At 44.1% G+C, this 20,045-nt stretch overlaps 1 long non-coding RNA gene and 1 other non-coding gene across 2 annotated transcripts in view; both read right to left on the reverse strand.

Annotated features, from left to right (window-relative positions):
* Nucleotides 1-20,045, reverse strand: part of LOC126482362 (uncharacterized) — an 838,717-nt gene that overhangs the window by 378,188 nt on the left and 440,484 nt on the right. The window lies entirely within an intron of this gene.
* On the reverse strand, nucleotides 15,296-15,370 carry Trnas-cga (transfer RNA serine (anticodon CGA)). The gene has a single exon. It is a non-coding gene; the product is annotated as a tRNA-Ser (tRNA).

Consider the following 20,045-nt stretch of genomic DNA (forward strand, 5'->3'; position numbering starts at 1 on the left):
CTCACTTGTCCGTCGGCCCTCTGAAGGGCGGCGCGTGTCGGAGCGGCGCACAAAGGGGACAAGAGGACGCACGGCTCCAGCTGTGGGGGAGTGGGGGGAGGACGGAACAGGTGCTTTGAGAGACAAAATGTTACGCTCAGACCTGAATCGTTGCCGTCAACACTCCAGCAGGGTCCAGATACTAAGTGTGGTGTGCGTACTGTAAGACCTTCGGTACACACACCATCAGATTATTTGACTTGTCGCTCTAACGAAGTATGCGAGAGTCAGCAATATGTCTCGTGGTCTTATCGGGCGTGTTTATCTTCTGCCGTTAGGTCAGACGATAGAAATGCCACTTGCACGCTTACAGTAGCAGATTAACGGTGACTAACTTTAAACAGAACTTGATTAATTTTCACACACATTTATTAAAACATTAAAAAGCGTAGACATTACGTAACTTGATTCTGGATGCTGTTTACAGTTGACAATCTGAAGTTCCTTTGGTCTTGATACGTTAATCTTATTCTCCCATATCTCTGATACTTGCCAAAGCGTCTATACATTTATCTTCATGGCTATATATAGGAATATGATAATCTTCTTAGGTGCAGACTGAAACTTGACTATAGACTGGTACAGACTAATGCCGACTGGTATGGACTGGTGCAGACTGGTGCAGACAAATGTAGACTGACTAATTGGAGGTCCGCACACTCGTTATAATACCTCGCACGTTCAGGTATCAGTACACGAGTGTGATCGGCGAGGATAAAAGGTTCTACGTTAGCAGCAATCTCATTGGCTGCGTTACATATTAATACACAGATCAGTGGAAGCAGAATTTGGTCCGTCTCTAAGGTAGCGCCATCTCGTAGTGCGGAAACGGACAAGCGCTGCGCCTGGGCTGTTGTGCTTAGCGGGGCGCGCTCTAGTGGGAAAGTTGTGTACGCGCAGACTACGCAGAACTATGTACACAACACTAAGCGGAATTGGGAAAGAAGAAAATGGAAAAAGGAAAGATGGGTCACCACACACTGTGTACAGCCATAAAGAATTCTGCACAAATCTGAGTTTATAGAAGACGAGCAACAACCACTGAGCTTTGGTTACGGTTGTGTGAAATATGAAAAACCGCTGTTGGCCCGTACGTCGCCGGCCAAAGAAACAAAAATATACCGTCTCGGAAATGACGTACTCTATCTGGCCATTCGGAACCAAGACGTAGACGACGTGCTGAAAGGAATGGACACTGCACTTAGCACAGAACTTGGCTTAAGGATAAACAAAGACAAAGCTGAAGAAGAGCAGTACACAGCAGAACAATGGGTTTGAAAGTGCCATGCCATGTTTCCATAAACGCATTGTTAATCACTTGTCTGTCTAGAACAGCCTTACTCACTTACCCGTCTGTTAGACTAACTTACTTTTGACGCCTTAAGCAAGTCTCCTAAGCCGGCCTCTGTGGCCGAGAGGTTCTAAACGCTTCAGTACGAAACCGCGCTGCTGCTACGGTCGCAGGTTCGAATCCTGCCTCGGGCATGGGTGTTCAGAAATGGTTCAAATGGCTCTGAGCACTATGCGACTTAACTTCTGAGGTCATCAGTCGCCTAGAACTTAGAACTGGCTCTGAGCACTATGGGACTCAACTGCTGAGGTCATTAGTCCCCTAGAACTTAGAACTAGTTAAACCTAACTAACCTAAGGACAACACAAACATCCATGCCCGAGGCAGGATTCGAACCTGCGACCGTAGCGGCCTTGCGGTTCCAGACTGCAGCGCCTTTAACCGCACGGCCACTTCGGCCGGCAGAACTTAGAACTAATTAAACCTAACTAACCTAAGGACATCACACACATCCATGCCCGAGGCAGGATTCGAACCTGCGACCGTAGCGGTCGCTCGGCTCCAGACTGTAGTTCCTAGAACCACACGGCCACTCCGGCCGGGGGCATGGATGTCTGTGATGTCCTTAGGTTGGTTAGGTTTAAGTAGTTCTAAGTCTAGGGGACTGATGACCTCAGATGTTAAGTCCCATAGTGCTTAGAGCCATTTGAACCAAGTCTCCTAACCTCCGAGATGAGCCAACCAGCAGAAACAGTTGGAGAGTAAAATCAGTTAGAGAAGGCCGCATGATCAGCAGAGAAAGCAAACATACTGTTCGTCCGCTAGATAGACGCTTTATTTTATGGTAAAGAAATTGGCGAGTTGAAGCCACACCTTCTGGACTATGGCGCGATGGTTGGCACCATTTGCGGTAATGCTGCTTTATGGAGCATCATATTTATTTAAGCTACTTTGAACGTGGCTATAATTGAAGTATCGCTACTTGAAAGGGTCCCATGAAAAAGAGTGATTATAGGGCAATCAAGCCTCGTGGACGCATTTGAAATGAACATCGCCAGTTAATTCGAACGTCCGGATCACGTTTTCCAACGCCGGTGCGGAGGGAAGACTTCTCCGTATTTCATTACTCCATCGATAATCGCGAAGAGTAGCAGCGCTGTTGCTGCTGTTTTGACAAAATAGATTTCCTGGTAAGGCCCTGTTCACCTTGTCCAGACCCGTGTTGACTGTTTGCAAATGTAATGCCCACTGATGTTGTCTTTCATCCCTCAATTCGTGGCACTAGCACTTCTAACAACGCAAATACTGCAGCGAGAGTCTGAGCATCATTCCTATAAAGTTGAATACTTACACAATACATAGTTTCCCATCTACACTGGCTTTAGTAGCGAGCGTTTAACTATAACCACCCTGTACTTCGCAGTCATCGTCAATGTGGGAAATATTAGTTCTTTGTTGAAATTCACAGTTTCGTAGGAAAAAGTGGGAATCAATAACCAACATTTATTCAGTCATTTGGATTTGCAAATTGATTATGTCACTGCTTTTCTGCTAATTAAATAATACCATGGACCTTAATAGCCCCATTCGGGAGGACGGAGGTTCATTCCCGTCTCCGGCCATCCTGATTTAGGTTTTCCGTGATTTCCCTAAATAGCTTCAGGCAAATGCCGGGATGGTTCCTTTGAAAGGGCACGGCCGATTTCCTTCCCCATCCTTCCCTCACCCGAGCTTGCGCTCCGTCTCTAATGACCTTGTTGTCGACGGGACGTTAAACACTAATATCCTCCTCCTCCTTAATAGCCCTTTTATATGAAGCATGACGTTTTGTATTCACGTTGTTCTCTATTCGTTTTCAGTAATCACATAACTTGGGATTATTACGAACTTATTTTTCACTATACACTATGTGATCAGAAGTATCCGGACACCTGGCTGAAAATGACTTACAAGTTCGTGGCGACCTCCATCAGTAATACTGGAATTCAGTATGGTGTTGGCCCACCCTTAGCCCTGTTGACAGCTTCCACTCTCGCAGGCATATGTTCAGTCAGGTGCTGGAAGGTTTCTTGAGGATTAGCAGCCTATACTTCACGGAGTGCTGCACTAAGAAGAGGTATCGATGTCGGTCTGTGGAGGTCTGTCATGATGTTGGCGTTCCAAAACATCCCAAATGTGTTCTATAGGATCCAGGTCAGGACTCTGTGCAGGCCAGTCCATTACAGGGATATTATTGTCGTGTAACCAGTCCGCCACAGGCCGTCCATTATGAACAGGCGCACGATCATGTTGAAAGACGCAGTCGCCATCCCCGAATTGCTCTTCAACAGAGGAGAGCAAGAAGGTGCTTAAAACATCAATGTAGGCCTTTGCTGTGATAGTGCCACTCGAAACAGCAAGGAGTGCAAGGCCCCTCCATGATAAACGATACCATAACACCACCGACTCCGAATTTTACTGTTGGCAGTACACACGCTGGCAGATGACTTTCACCGGGCATTCGCCATACCCACACCCTGTCATCGGATCGCCAGATTGTGTACCGTGATTCGTCACTCCACACAACGTTTTTCCACTGTTCAATCGTCCAGTGTCTACTCTCCTTACACCAAGCGAGGCGTTGTTTGGCATTTCCCGGCGTGTGTGTGTGTGTGTGTGTGTGTGTGTGTGTGTGTGTGTGTGTGTGTGTGTGTGTGTGTGTGTCTTACGTGTGTTCATGAACAGCCGCACGACCATAAAATCCAAGTTTCCTCACCTCCCGCCTAACTGTCATAGCACTTGCAGTGGATCCTGATGCAGCTTGGAATTTCTGTTTGATGATCTAGATAGATGTCAGCCTATTACACATTACGACCCTCCTCAACTGTCGGCAGTTTCTGTCAGTCAACAGATGAGGTTAGCCTGTACGATTTTGTGCTGTACGTGTCCCTTCACGTTTCCACTTCACAATCACATCGGAAACAGTGGACCTAGGGATGTTTAGGAATGTGGAAATCTCGCGTACAGATATATGGCACAAGTGACACCCAATCACCTGACCACGTTTGAAGTCCTTGAGTTCGGCGGAGCGCCACATTCTGGTCTCTCACGATGTCTAATGACTACTGAGGTCGCTGATATGGAGTACCTGGAAGTAGGTGTCAGCACAATGCACCTAATATTAAAAACGTATGTTTTTGGGGCTGTCCGTATACTTTTTATCACATAGTTTATACATTTTATTCAAATCTTTATATATACGTTTACTTAAGAAGTACAATGTCGGAGGAACGACGCTTTGTCTTCACTTCAATTCAAGGAAAGATAGATGAAACTTTCTTCAGCAGCGATGACACTTTGGTTCAAATGGCTCTGAGTACTATAGGGCTTAACACCTATGGTCATCAGTCCCCTAGAACTTAGAACTACTTAAACCTAACTAGCCTAAGGACAGCACACAACACCCAGTCATCACGATGACACTTTATTCTTTTTAAATGGAATTCAGCCAGCCAGGTAAGTTCCTGTTGCAGTGAAACTTACAGGTACACAATTGCAGTGACGGGCACGTCAATATTTTGTTATCACTTTAGCTCAAATCCCTTAAGTTTACTGGGTATTGTACGACGCAAAGCACAAAAACATTAACATTGCGCGAATTACACCCATAAGGTGTAGCGAGTGGCTACATGATTATAGTTTCAGTTTTGTCTTCATTTAACTTACGTTACTCCCTGCTTTTGTTATTACGTGGTGCTACGAGAAAGTTCCTTTTCACAACAAAATCTAAGTCAATAAAATTGCGTGCGTCCACTTTTGCTTCAGATTTAATATAAAGATGAATGCTTCACGGCATTGAAAATCGGGGTCATGGTGTCTTACGAATTCATAGGTTATAGTAGTTGGAGGCTTTCGACTTACTTATAATAATTCGGTAGTTGGAAAAGAGATTTTAATCAAGTTCTGATACGCAACGTTATATGGAACCAAAATGTTGATCTTCGGGAATCCAAAGAAGAAGAACCTGGAAGCAACTGTAAGTGAGGTACTATTGGCTAATGTAACAAATTATGTAGACAGATAAACCACGCAATAACTATGTACTGCAAGGAACAGGTAAGGCAAAAAGTCTTCGAAAAACCCTTACGAGAAGGGCTCGGTCACTCAGTTACTGGCTCTTTTGCTAAATGTTGACGCTAGCCAAGTAATGTGGCGGCGTTGAAGAGAGATGTTGAATGTACTCATCACACATCTCAGGTCCTTGCGTTTGAACCTTACCTTTACCATGGGATTCTAAGGTGACGGTGTGATTCCCTTTCTCATTGTCCTGATGAACACCAGAGCGGATTTTGTGCATAAGTATTCCGCAAAAGGACGCAGACCGACCTGAACCTTGTCACTGACAGCTGACACGAAACATCAACGCAAAGAAGCGGGTTACCTTGTCAAATACAAAGAACTTCATCCAAGAACTAGAACATCTGAAGACGGCTTTTCATAAGAACGGCTACACAGAATAAGAATTCTGCAAGCCTTTCGCACTACACAGACTATACAACCTGTGGAAACGGAAAAGGGTGGGGGGGGGGGGGGGGATGGGAAGGATATAGCTGCTATGTACATCCCGCACGGTGGCACACTACGCTGGAAGAGAGGCTGAATTCTCAGGAAAGACCATGTAAATAATACTATTTTCTGCAGAATTGTAAAATGAGGGCGCTGCTTGGGTAGTGCCAAGGACTAGGGAATCTTGTTGTCAATCAAATTCTCAACCATTGTGATACGACATAAGTAGAGCAGTAGCTCAGAAGCCGACATTGTAGGCTGTAGATGAGAACAGTGACAAATGCAGGATGACGTACAACCAGCTTTGAATAGATACGTGTGATGCAGTGTTAGCAGGATGGGAAAGATCTAGTATTGTTCAGCTGAGGAAAGGTAAAGGTCAGTAAAGATTCCAGTGAGATTAGTCAGACTAATGCATATAACTGCCGGCCTACAAAAAAGACCTATCATTGTTGTAGAACTGGAGAATACCTACTGCTTGCACTTTATGAAGTTTCTGGGATAGAAAATTTCGACTATAGGAATGAATGTGGCTCCGAAAAGCAACGATCGTGATAAACTTTGCTCTGCTCTGCTCTGCAGACTTCCAGAAGTCAGAATATAGGAGCAGTTGAGTCAATCAAGCGGCACTTTTTGTTTCATCATGTTGCAAACGGCCATGAATTCCTCGCCTTGTGCCACCTCTTCATCTCTATGTAGCACTAGTAGCCAATGTCCGCAATTGTATGTTGGATATTTTTGTGTCTTCTACTACAAATCTTATCGTGTCCAGCACCCTCAGGTAGAACTACAGTTATTCTTTCATGTCTTACCTCATGTCCTGTTCCTTCACCTTGCCAATGTTTTGCGTATGTTTCCCCTTTCATGGTTTCCGCAGAGAAACTTCTCATTTCGTATTAGCCAACCTCGTTTTCAACATCATTCTTTAGCATCACATCTCAAGCGCTTACATTCTCTTCTTTTCCGATTCTCCACGGTCCGTGATACACTTCCATTCACTGATGGTTCCAAACTTAGAAGTTCCTTCCCAAAATTAATACGTTGTTCGGTATTAGTAGCCCTCTTTAGGCAAGCCTGTGTTAGTTTTTCTCTTTGCTCAGCCTATCACGTACGATGTTGCATCCAAGTTTTTCTCTTTGCTCAGCCCATCACGTACGATGTTGCATCCAAAGAGGCACAATTAATTCACTTCGTCTATATAAAACTAAAACTCCTCCCGAACAGGCCGTGAAGGGCCCAACGGTACCGACCGGCCGCCGTGTCATCCTTAGCCCATAGTCGTCACTGGATGCGGATATGGAGGGGCATGTGGTCAGCACACTGCTCTCCCGGCCGCATGTCAGTTTCCGAGACCGGAGCCGCTACTTCTGAATCAAGTAGCTCATCAGCTGGCCTCACAAGGGCTAAGCGCACCCCGCTTGCCAACAGCGCTCGGCAGACCGGATGGTCACATAGCCTAGTGGTAGTCCTGCCCGACAGCGCTTAACTTCTGTGATCTGGCGGGAACCGGTGTTACCACTGCGGCAAGGCCGTTGGCACTTCGTCTATATTGTGATGTTGATTTTATCGGTGATCTAATTTATCTACTCCTCATTACTTCCGTCTTTCGTCCCGGTTGCTCTCAATCCATAGTGTGTACTCACTAAATGATCATTCCATTCAACAGTTGCTGCAGTTCACCTTCACTTAGGATAGCAGTATCATGAGCGAACCTTGACACTGATTTCCTTTCACCATCAATTTTAATTCCACCCCTGAATCATTATTTTATTTCCATCAAAATGGTTCAAATGGCTGTGAGCACTATGGGACTTAACATCTCAGGTCATCAGTCCCCTAGAACTTAGAACTACTTAAGGCTAACTAACCTAAGGACATCACACACATCCATGCCCGAGGCAGGATTCGAACCTGCGACCGTAGCGGTCGTTATTCCCATCATTGCTACTTTAATGTAAAGATTTAACAGTAGGGTCGACAGATTAGGCCTCATCTTATACCCTTCCTAATCCGAGTACTTCGTTTCGGACTGCTGTTCTTATTTCCATGTCTTGGTTCTTGCACATATTGTATATTATTCGTCTTTCCCTGTAGGTTACACCTATTCCGTGAGAATTTTGAACATGCTCAAACATTTTACAACGATGAACGCCTTTTTGTTGGTCGAGGTCTGATATAAACGTGTATTCTTTAGTTTACGCCTTTTTTTCATTCTATACTATAGCTTTCGCTCTCACTTGTGCACCTTTGAAAGTGCGTGGATAATATTTTTTCCGGAGGTCTAATGGTATGTCTTCAGACTCATAGGAGATTCCATCGTACATTCCATAAACGTACCTGAATAGTCGTTCCCACAGTGATTTTAGAAATTCCGAAGAAATATCATGTGTTCCTTCCGTCTTATTTCAATACAAATTTTCCAGAGCTGTGTTGAACTATTACTGTAATACTGGATCTCTGTGTCTCCCACATCGACTCCAATTAGTTTTATCAAGTCATGAAATATTTGCTGTCTCTCGTAGAGCCCTTCTGTAGGCACTACCTATGTCCCTGTACTCCGTGTTTTCAAATCCACGTTCGGCCATCTAGATTTAGATTTCCCATGGCTTACTTTAATCTCTCCAGTAAAGTGCTGGGTGGTTGTTCTGAAAAGATCTCAGCTGGTTCCCTTATCCTTGCTTTCGTAATGAAAGCTTATGTTCCGTTTCTAATGACCTTGCAGTCGTTTGGATATTAAACTCTAATTTTCTTCTTTCCTTCCTTCCTCCATATATGTTTAACAGTGGAATTCCCCAGGCATTCTTCATGTTGCCACCACTGCTTTTAATTTTACCAAAGGTTTCTTTTGTCTTTTTTTTCTTTTTATTTTTGTCCTCTAAATGCTGAATCATCACTTTAGACAGCGATTTGGCTCTCACGCTCCTCGCATTTTTCCTGCAGGCATTTCGCCTTAATCTTTCCGTACTTCTTATTTATTTCATTTCTGACTTATAATGCTTGCAACTAGTTTTAGGTAATGTATTCACCACACTGACGCTTTAGATTTCTGATTCCACCCAAGAAGGAGGTAATACAAAAACCACTAACTGGAACAATTCTACAATAATGTTCGTCAACATATGATGATTACGAGGGACCATTTATTTGAGTAGTAACATTAAAGGAACAGTTACTCATAACGAGAAAAGTTTTTTCAGTAAATGCGAAAGCATATTCGAAGATATTTAATTAACGCCAGCTGCAGACGTTACAGAAGAGCAGTTGTGCATGACATAAGGATTTACTAATAACTTTGGGAAGCGACCTTCGAGTTTCCTTTGTAACCGTGAGACGACAGGCGAATGAACTATTTACTGAGCTCGGAATTCTATTACAAATTCCCCCAACGCGATTATTATGCAGTTAATGAGATCTGACAAAGCAATCCCGGTCTCTTTTGTAAAATCGGATTGGGTGAGGTCGCTTGCCTCATAAAAAGTAGTTATACATGTAAATTATTAACATCAAGGTAACCCAATAAAAATTTGTTACTTGGTTTTAGGAAAAGGGTTGATGTTTCGATACATGTGTAGTCTGAAATACCGGCAAAGATAATCAGATTTATTCCATTTGACAATTACATATACTAATAAACGATGTCTCTCGAGTGGGGACAGATTAATATCTTATAAAGAAAAAGGAGTATAGCACTCATCTATCTATGAAGTCTGGGGCCGCTGGCAGTGTGTGGTAATAGTTGTCAGCTAGTAGGCCAAACAGGTTTAACATGGTGCGGAGCTGCAGGGGCGTATTGCACGTATGGTTTGTTTGGAGTGAAGCAACAGCGAGGCAGGGAACTGCAGCGTTGCTTTAACTTATTGCGATGTATGAGGTGAGGCAGTAGGCCAGAGCCAGGAGTGGCGATGTGTAAGTGGCTGACGTATGGGAATTTACCACCTGTGAATTACGTGAATAAATAAATGCTACCGAATACCGCTGTATCACTCTGCATTGCCCCTTGACGCTATTGAACTTGCTCGGCCTCCTGACGAGAAACGGCGCGGTGGGCCCCGGCTTCAGCTCTGCCAACTGGAGTCCCAGGTTCGACCATCGACGGGCCACAACAGAGAGTAAGGTTCTAGGTGACGTTCTTCCCATCAGCATCTAATCACAGAAATAATGCGAGAATGTGCTGCAATGCTCAATGGGTCAATGGCCACCTGTTTACCTTCTATGAACTGCAAGGCTGATCGTGCTACGTCTGGAGCTGCGCGTATTACCCGTTCTGCTCTTTTGCTCCATGACAGGATCCCCAAGCCAATTGTTCTCGTCGTGCTACATGACCCAATACCGCGAAATTATTCGGAGTTCCGGATAATGGACACAGCTATTTTGCAATTACTGCATATCGCGAGGTAAAGAGTACTGTGTCTGTATCAGATGAAGGCTGGAATGCGAGTGTCTCATTTCTACCAAAATCTGGAGTAGCGTGCTGCCCTCCTGCTGTAGCTGTCCAATTACAACATTTTAACAAAGTTTTCACCAATGAGTTCTACTCCTGCTCGACTGTGATTGAGCAGGAAACACTGCTTATGTCACATCGACCTGACCAATCGCGATCGCCGGTGGGAGTCGCTGCCCTTCCGAAAAACTTTCCTGGCGCTTTCTAGGAGCCAGCATCCTAACCACCCATTCTGCTCCTGTCTCATGTCAATAACTATGGAGTGGGAGATTCGCAGAGGTACCTTCCTTGTTGGCAATGCCGCCCGTGACGTTTGTGTGAGCCCAGGGCGAAATGGCGGAGGAGGAAACAGCATATCCTTGCGTTATTCACTTTGTGGAGACATTGTGCTTGTCTCGCGGAAACGCCGCCAGCTCGTTGGGCGGCATCATAGCCCTGCCACTGGAGACCACCATGATGGGGCCAGCACCTCCTGGGGTGATGGAGGCTGTAAAATTTGACCTTCAGAGTAATGCGCTGCTGCCTTCACGCCACCGGCTCCATGAGTAAAATACCACATGACACTGTGTCCCTAAAAAGTATTTGCACTAACGCAATGCTGTACTTTCTCATTGCTCATCCCTCAGCCACCTCTATTAGCATAGCACGGTGAACCACAAATTTGTTGGCGTCCTTGCTGCTACTTGTCATTACTGCCTAATTAATTACTCAAAAATGCAAGGTTGTGATTGATGTGGGCGTTGTACCGCCATTGCACAGTCCTCAAATGTTGCCTCCTTCCAACTTCAAGTGAGCCTACATTCCAGAACGCGTAAAGCAGAGTCTCAGCAATTACGAAGGTAAAATTGAAAGCGGTTTCATCTTCCATGAAGACATGGCATTGGATCTGCTTCCGTTCTCCATTTGTAAAACTGGATGCTACAGAGCTGAAACGTGTAGCACGCTTTATGGTGGTCAGCAAAGAAAGCGCTGAAATAAGAAAATGAAGTAACGAAGAGGAGAGTAAGATTTTGGAACGAAAAATTAAATGAATATTAAGTATCACCAAAAAAACTACGAAGAAAGAAACAGAAGTAGTAATAAACTGCATGGCATTTTCAAACGATTTTACTGTACTCTCTTAAACTCTACCAGATGCTGAAACGTAAGCCTCTCTCTTGGGACACATAGCCAGCTGAGCAGGTTTTATAATGTGCGCAGACAAAATCCAAATGTCCTCAAAAACAGGAAGTGCTGCAAAATTTGTACTCATGCACATTGGATGAATAGAAAAAAAGAGCAAACTTCAAGTGCTTAGGGAAATGAAACTCTAGAAAAGGCATTATAAAAATCTTCCGTAAATGAATGGAAAAATGTACAGCACGTATCCAATAACAAAAACTATTCGCAATAAAAAAAAGCTGAAAGACGCCAGCTCTCCGTGCTGACTGCTTTCAAGAGCCCACAGGCACGCTGCACGCCATTCTTCTGTTACCGCGCGCCAGTCTTCTGTTACTATCCAAAGCATAGCGCTCTGATCAGCGACCTTGTCAAAATAAGCTCTGGCAGGCAGAAATTCTCTGGCTATACGCGGCAATCAGCCGTGCGTGGGCACTCATGGAACGTCCCGGGGAGTTCCATAAGCTGGATGCCGATTCCAGTTCCAACATACTGCTTCACATACTTAAGTGAGAGTAATTCAAGCTTTTGGCTTAATTTGTGCCTTTCAGCGTACCACTTCCTTTTGTTGCAGATGGTGGTACTTTTGAGTCATGTTCGTACAGAGTAAATTCTCGTGTCGCCTATCCCTTCAAATTGTAACAAGAAACAGCCTTCATTTGTGATCGCTTCGGAACCACAAGGCCGAATAGAGAGCGATATCCAGCTGCGATGATCACAACTGTGAACGTGGGTGGCAATCAAACTACCTAACAGTAGGAAGAACATCATTGTATTACTTTCAAGTCATTTTAACAAACATTATCGCTAATCATTATGCAGTGTTTGAGAGGAATTGTAACCATCCATATGTTTGTTGTAAGTCTTGAACAGCATCTTTTGGAGCATTAGGATATCTTTCTAGAACAATTTGACTGAAAAGGTTTCATTTGTCGGAGCTTTATACTTTTGCACCATTACTGAATTTCCTTACGGTACCTGGTCCCATTTTTTACTGTTTTGCTTCACCAAAAAAATTCACTTCTTTACTTCGCCACCCATTGCTCTGCTATCTTTCGTAGCATTTACAGGTCAGATATGTCGAGAGCTCTAGTTTGCTCATTCACGCAGTATATCACAACGACTTTATAAGATTAGTGTCTCGAACACAGATTTCGTCATTACTTGTAGGATTTTAAAGTTCATGTTCTGAGCGCACATCGTCGTAGTATGCAAACGGCAAATACATTGTCATGTACAGTTTTCGCGTACAAGATGAAACTCATAGCAGAGTCATACATTAATGAAACAGCACTTCTGATCAAAACTTATCAATGCTTGTCTTTCACAAACGTTTAGCAAAATTCCCATTGCGCTTAAGAAAGCACTGCCGCTGGAGATAGCATTTCCAAGCCAGACTGCTTTGTCAGAAAACATGTCGAAATTCATGCTAAAGGCTGTCGAAAAATTTTAATTGAACAATCAGTAACATTTTTCAAGACGAGGCAGGCTTTCAAACCGCGTATCACGTAATGCAAGAACAATGCGTTACGACACGCAAGTGTAACCAGAACGCCTTTACCCAAGCCCGCACCTTGCACTAAATTACAATTAAGACAAACTAGAAATATTAGAGAAGAATAACGAAGAGAAGTAAAGGACCAATAATAACCACGGAAGCCTGGAAATTAAGAATCATTGCTAGTATATATCGAACTACAGAATAAATAACAGTAACAGTAAGGAAAATAAGACTGATACATTACGACGTTTATATAGGATGACCGACAGTTAGGTGACAAAACAGATTCTCACGCATCTCTGGGAAAAAGAGATTAACACCAGGCTGGATCCGAGAAATTAGAAAAAAGAGATTTGGAAATATACAGCATACAATCGGAAGTAACATAACTAGATATTCTGAATACAGTAGAAGGCAGAGATTAGGTGTCAATAATCTAAAGCAATAAAAATAGACACCCTCCCTGATTTAGCTGACACGGAAAGAAAGAAAAACGGAAAAGACCTAATACACAAAAGATAGGCGACAATGGGGCCACTGTAGTGTTTTTTGACGACGCATAAACAAAGACTAAGATCGAGGATAAAACCAGCTTGATGGTCTCTCCCGTGATAGTAGGTCCCACTGGCCCTACGATCCCACTGCAGGTCGCACGAACTTGGTGCAGGTTACGGTCGTGACCTGCAAACGGCCGAAGAATATGGCTGCGGCGGCAGTCTGTGAGTCTGTAGACGGCTGTGCAGGCTCCTCTAGCTGCGAGGTTTACTCTGCCGCCGCGCCCCTCCACTGGATAATCCACCACTCAGAAAACAGCTTTCAGCGAAGGGTCTCTTGCAAAAACTTCGAGTGGCTATCAGAATTTCACCAACCGACCTCCCCTTTATGTTTTTATGGCCTCCCCAGGACGGCATACGGAAAGAGCGGAAATTCTCTTAGCTTGTTGTTGTGACGCTGCAGTATGGGCGGAAGGAAGAAAGAAAAATGGTTCTTAAAAATAAAACAATAAAAAATCAAGCAGTGATTTCTGGTCCCAAAGTACTAGCTCCTCGAGAGACAGCTATTATTTGTCCTTTAATAAGTACTAAATGCTATTATAAAATACCAGAAACGTTCCTATATTCGGTAGGAGTCCGAACTCGTGTTTTTTCACATTACGTGGTTCGTAATTAATACATGGTGTCCGCGTAAACATGTAATAATATAAAATGCAATAATTTGAGACGTAATTGAGATATTTAATGGCGGTTTGCTTCTACAAATATGGGAAATCAAAACGTTTTTTTTCTTTGCTTGCGTGCAGCAGGTAGCACGGTGTGCGCATGTGCATAACTGCTTTGTTCACGTAAACGCTTTCTCTCCCGGAACTAAAGTCTGTTACACTGCTACAACGTCGTTTACGGCGTGAGTATGGACTGCGATCAACTGCCGATGTTCCCACTTAAGAAACAATCAATAAGTAGGAGAAGTGGCTTCGGGAAATCACGAGTTTGCTTTCGACGTCGAGACACCACGTCAAGCGCACAGTTCCAGAGGCTGCTCCTGAATTATTCCGTACGTCCTTCCCTCGTAAGTCAGTCCTACAAGCAAGTAGGCAGTAACCAAGGTCGTCCATAAATGGTTGCGCTTACGGGTGTACAAACTGCAACTTCGGCACAAAAACAAGCTTGATGACAGGATGACGCACAATGCCACCACTTTGGGAACGTTGTGAGGGATTTTATTTTTTTTTAGGATCGTGAGTTCCCAGGTCGTTCTACTGGGGGAGGGGGCGGGGGGGAAGTTGTGAGGGATTTTTTTTTGGATCGTGAGTTCCCAGGTCGCTCTACTGGGGGAGGGGGGGCGGGGAAAGTACACCATTGATTGTTTTGATCCATAGAAGCCCAGACAGGACGCCTCTTGATTCTTTTTCTATGGTGGTTTACCAAGAATCAAGCATGCCAGACTCCAATTTATGATCTACCAGATCTGCACCATCGCATCCGTGTAGTTACCGCAAATGTTACGCCTGCTGTGCTGCGAAACTATTGGAGAGAAGTGGAATGCAGATTAGATGTCGCTTGCGCCTTTAATTGTGTACAGACAGACAGAGAACAGTATGTCGTCCTGAATGGGGTGACTTCAACAGAAACAAGCATAACTTCAGGTGTGCCCCAGGGCAGCGTAATAGGTCGGCTACTTTTTACGATTTACATAAACGATCTGATTGATGGTAGTAACAGCGGCATTAGACTGTTTGCCGATGACGCTATAGTCTACAGGAAAGTAGTATCACATGACATTTGTGAACAAATCAATGACGCTTCCTGGCAGATTAAAACTGTGTGCCCGACCGAGACTCGAACTCGGGACCTTTGCCTTTCGCGGGCAAGTGCTCTACCAACTGAGCTACCGAGGCACGACTCACGCCCGGTACTCACAGCTTTACTTCTGCCAGTACCTCGTCTCCTACCTTCCAAACTTTACAGAAACCATGTCTCCGCTATATCCTTTCTTTCAGGTGTGCTAGTTCTGCAAGGTCCGCAGGAGAGCTTCTGTAAAGTTTGGAAGGTAGGAGACGAGGTACTGGCAGAAGTAAAGCTGTGAGTACCGGGCGTGAGTCGTGCTTCGCTAGCTCAGTTGGTAGAGCACCTGCCCGCGAAAGGCAAAGGTCCCGAGTTCGAATCTCGGTCGGGCACACAGTTTTAATCTGCCAGGAAGTTTTATATGAGCGCACACTCTGCTGCAGAGTGAAAATCTCATTCTGGAAATCAATGACGATTTGCAGAAAATAAATGCGTGGTGTAATGACTGGCCGTTATCTCTCAATATTAGTAAGGGTAACCTTCTGCGTATAACAAGGCGAAAATCCCCATTAATGTAAGAGTACAAAATAAATGCCCAGTCTTTGGAAGCAGTAACATCCGTCAAGTATCTGGGTGTGTTTATTCGAAATGATGTCAAATGGAATGATCAGATTACACAAGTAACGGGCAAGGAGAACTCTAAATTGCAGTTTATCGGTAGAATCCTAAAGCGATGCAGTCCTTCAACAAAGGAAATTGCTTGCAATACGTTAGTTTGTCCAGTCTTAGAGTACTGTTCGCCTGTATGGGACCCTTACCAATTGGGTCTTATTCAAGAGATTGGAAAGGTCCAAAGAAGAGCCGCAAGATTCTTGACTGGTACATTTAGCCATCGCGAGAGCGTTACAGATCTTATAGAAAGTTTGAAGTGCGATACACTTGCAGATAGATGACGCGCCAAACGGAAGGGACTGCTCACTAAATACCGATATCCGATCTTCGCCGAGGATGCAGAGCATATATTATTACCAACAACTTTCAAATCGCGCAATCACCACCATTCAAAGATAAGGGAAATGAGAGCTCGTACTGAGGCGTTCAGACAGTCGTTTTTCCCTCGTGCGACCCGCGACAGGAACAGAGAGGGGGGATATGTTTTTGGCGCGAATTGTGCCCTCCGCCACACACCGCTTGGTGGCTAGCGGAGTATATACGTAGATATGTAGATATCGAAGTGTATTAGGTGTGTAAGGAGAGAGTTACCATACTTGTAGGAAGATACCGTCAATAGGAATCTCAATTACTTCTCAAGCTATTGCAATTTATATTGTTATATGTTTAGCTCCGATACCCTGTGTCTTCTCAGAATTAACTTCGATGATAATGTCATTAATTTTGAAGAATTTTCGTTGGAGAGATGCGCATAATTATGGACCTATGTTGCTCATGTCAATGTTTTCTAGAATTACGGAACACGCTTTGCGAGAAAGCATTGTGCTGTTACTGAAGAACTAAATTTTCCTCCATAAACCTCAATATGGAATCTGTTAAGAGTGTACATGTGAAAATCAGCTTGCTCTGTTCATTCACAAGATCCTAAGCACCGTATGGAACGGTACCTTGGAACCATGCAGTAGAATTACGCAATGTAAATCAGTGAACAATATACGAACAAATACTCGGAACCGATTCTTGATTGGATTAAAGACTTCCTAGTAGATAGAATTCATAACGCCTTTCTTAACGGGTGAAATGAACAGAAGTAAAGGGAAACATTTACAGTAGCACATGGGAGTATTCAGGCCCTCTGCCGTTTACAATTCCTATGAAAACTTCTGGGGGCTGTAGGAGATAACGCTTCGATAAGGAACCCATGACTTTAAAGGTGGCGTTTCGATACAAAATAATTTAGAAGATTGGATCACTTTCAAATTTCTCGCTTCACGGTACGTGCCGTAGTCAGTCCCTGTTATAATTATGAGGTGACAACTAACATTTCCGTCTGACTGCAACAGCAGCAGAGAGAAACTGGTACTTTCGTAACTGAGACGCTTGGCTATACTGCTCTATGGACGCTCCCACACTCTACGAAAAGTTCTAAAAATTGGCTCTGAGCACTATGGGACTTAACATCCATGGTCATCAGTCCCCTAGAACTTAGAACTACTTAAACCTAACTACCTAAGGACATCACACACATCCATGTCCGAGGCAGGATTCGAACCTGCGACCGTAGCAGTCGCGCGGTTCCGGACTGCGCGCCGAGAACCGCTAGACCACCGCGGCCGGCTACGAAAAGTTCTCAAAACGTTACCCCTGCCATGGACTGCTATAGAACATACACGCCAGACAAGGTTGTCTGCTCTGTGCGCTTACCATGAAACTGGAGACTCGAAAGCGATCCGATCTTTAGAGATATTTTACATCCAAACGGTACATATCCGGACATGAGTTCCTCGTCAGAGCTTTATCTACTAAGTCCCCTCTACAGCCCCTAGAAGGAGCTGTGAAACACCCTATATACAAGACTGTCAGAAACAGTGTAAAAGCTAGTAAGGACTTATTAAATAAAATATTTTAAAAGTAAAAACTTTTATTGTCTAGACCGCAATTTTCCTATCACAATTAAAGTTCGATAACTAGTTTTGGTTGCTATCTGCAACCATCTTCCAATCTGTAACACATGTAGGAAACATAGCCTAAGAAAATTATTTACAATCAAGGAGACAACAAAAACACCGTTCAATACTTGAGCAAAGATGATGGGGGCCCAATTCTAGGAGTAAAAGTGAGCATTTCACAGAGCCACTTAACACCGTGGTATAAACTATGTTAATGTTTATCAGGTAACATACCGATCAAAACATGAAAAGGCGGTGAATGAGCATTGGAAAGCATCATTAGCTGTAGTCATACAACAACATGCATTCCTAAGTACCAAAATAATAACACTACGCAGTTGAACATGTCTTCGTGAGCGAGCCAGGTTGTAGACCTATCGGAAAAATTGTAGACCAGAAATCTCAAAAAGCTTACTCTACTTCCAAATGGATTTTAAAATATAATTGCTAATGATGGCATAAAGTTAAGATCACAAAAACAGAGATATGTATTACCTCCTGCCTGGCAACATACCGTTTGGAGGAAGCAGATCTTATCTAATTGGCATTAATACATGAATAGCATCTAGGAAGCTTGCGTCTAAGTCGAACTAATTTTAAAACTATAAAAGTAGCAGGGAAATGAAGTTACAAGCTACAAACAGGGAAGCTGCCTTGTATAGATAATTGGCAACATTCCGTATGTAAAGAGTCAAGTGACAGAAGCATCAAAGTACAGGGCTGCGCTAACAAATGTAAATACTCAATAAAAGACAGATCGTACGTGAGAGTCAAATGATAAAAACATCAAAGTACAGCTTAGCGCTAAAAATATGAATAACATGCGGTAATTTCTCAGGTCGACGGTCACATGAGAAATTGTCCAGTTGCAAGAGTAGAAGTTGGATCAAAAGCTTATTACTTGCAATAACATAACAGGTATTACCGAGAGAGCAATGTATGCAACGGTGCCAAAAGCTGTCAGCTGTTCCATAGCTGTAAACATACAGGCCGTAGAATGTTAATTTTCTCTTTATTGTAATTTCATGCCACTGCCCTATATAGGCAGGGAAGGCCTACAGCTCTTCAGCCAAATGGCTTTACAATAATACAGGAAGGAGAACTCTTACATAAAAAGGGGGACATAAAAAAAACATTAAATGGAGATGATGGGAGTTAAAATATACACTAATATGGGGAAACGCCCCGGCGGACAGTTAAAAAGTCGAAGTGCACTTAAAAAACACTGCAGGCAGACAAGTTAAAAGTCGGCACAGTACAAAAATCACACAGAGCAAGACACTTAAAAAACCACTGGAAACAACGGAGCACTCATGAAGAATAAAAACCGTTGGTTTGGGGACTGGAGGCCGAAGAGGAGGGAAAAAGAGGTGATGAAGGTGCGGTGGGGGCTCGGGGGGGGGGGGGGGGGGTGAGAGAAAGAGGAAAAAGTGTTGTGGATTGGCAGGAGCCAACCCACGGAGTTTGGAGGAAGCCGATTGGCACGCGTTTAAGCTCACGCAGGCTGGCGTGAGGTCTGGAACAGGACAAGGTAATTAGAACTTAGAAAAAAGGAGGTAACTGGTAGAATACTTAACTTTAATCCATTAATGTTGAACGTAGCTCTTGTCTGTATATTCTTTACAATATCAATAGCAACTGATAATGGCGCCTTGCTAGGTCGTAGCAAATGACGTAGCTGAAGGCTATGCTAACTATCGTCTCGGCAAATGAGAGCGTATTTTGTCAGTGAACCATCGCTAGCAAAGTCGGTTGTACAACTGGCGCGAGTGCTAGGACGTCTCTCTAGACCTGCCGTGTGGCGGCGCTCGGTCTGCAATCACTGATAGTGGCGACACGCGGGTCCGACGTATACTAACGGACCGCGGCCGATTTAAAGGCTACCACCTAGCAAGTGTGGTGTCTGGCGGTGACACCACAAAAAGGGGGGGCAGGAGGCGCACCAAGAGGCAGGACATGGGCGGGGCGGGAGAGGAAGAGGGAAGACAAGACAGGAAGGAGTGCAGAATCTCAGAAAGGTGGGGGGGGGGGGGGGGTCACAGGAGAGGGAGGGGGGCCACAGAGTTCATAGCAATTTAGTAATAAAGCTATGTGATCAGCAGTCAATGAGAGGGAAATACCAGACCCAGGCTTCCGCAAGAATGATCCTGCGCAGCGTATAACGTAG

This window comes from Schistocerca serialis, chromosome 5 (genome assembly GCF_023864345.2).
Source record: "Schistocerca serialis cubense isolate TAMUIC-IGC-003099 chromosome 5, iqSchSeri2.2, whole genome shotgun sequence".
NCBI classification, from domain to species: domain Eukaryota; kingdom Metazoa; phylum Arthropoda; class Insecta; order Orthoptera; family Acrididae; genus Schistocerca; species Schistocerca serialis.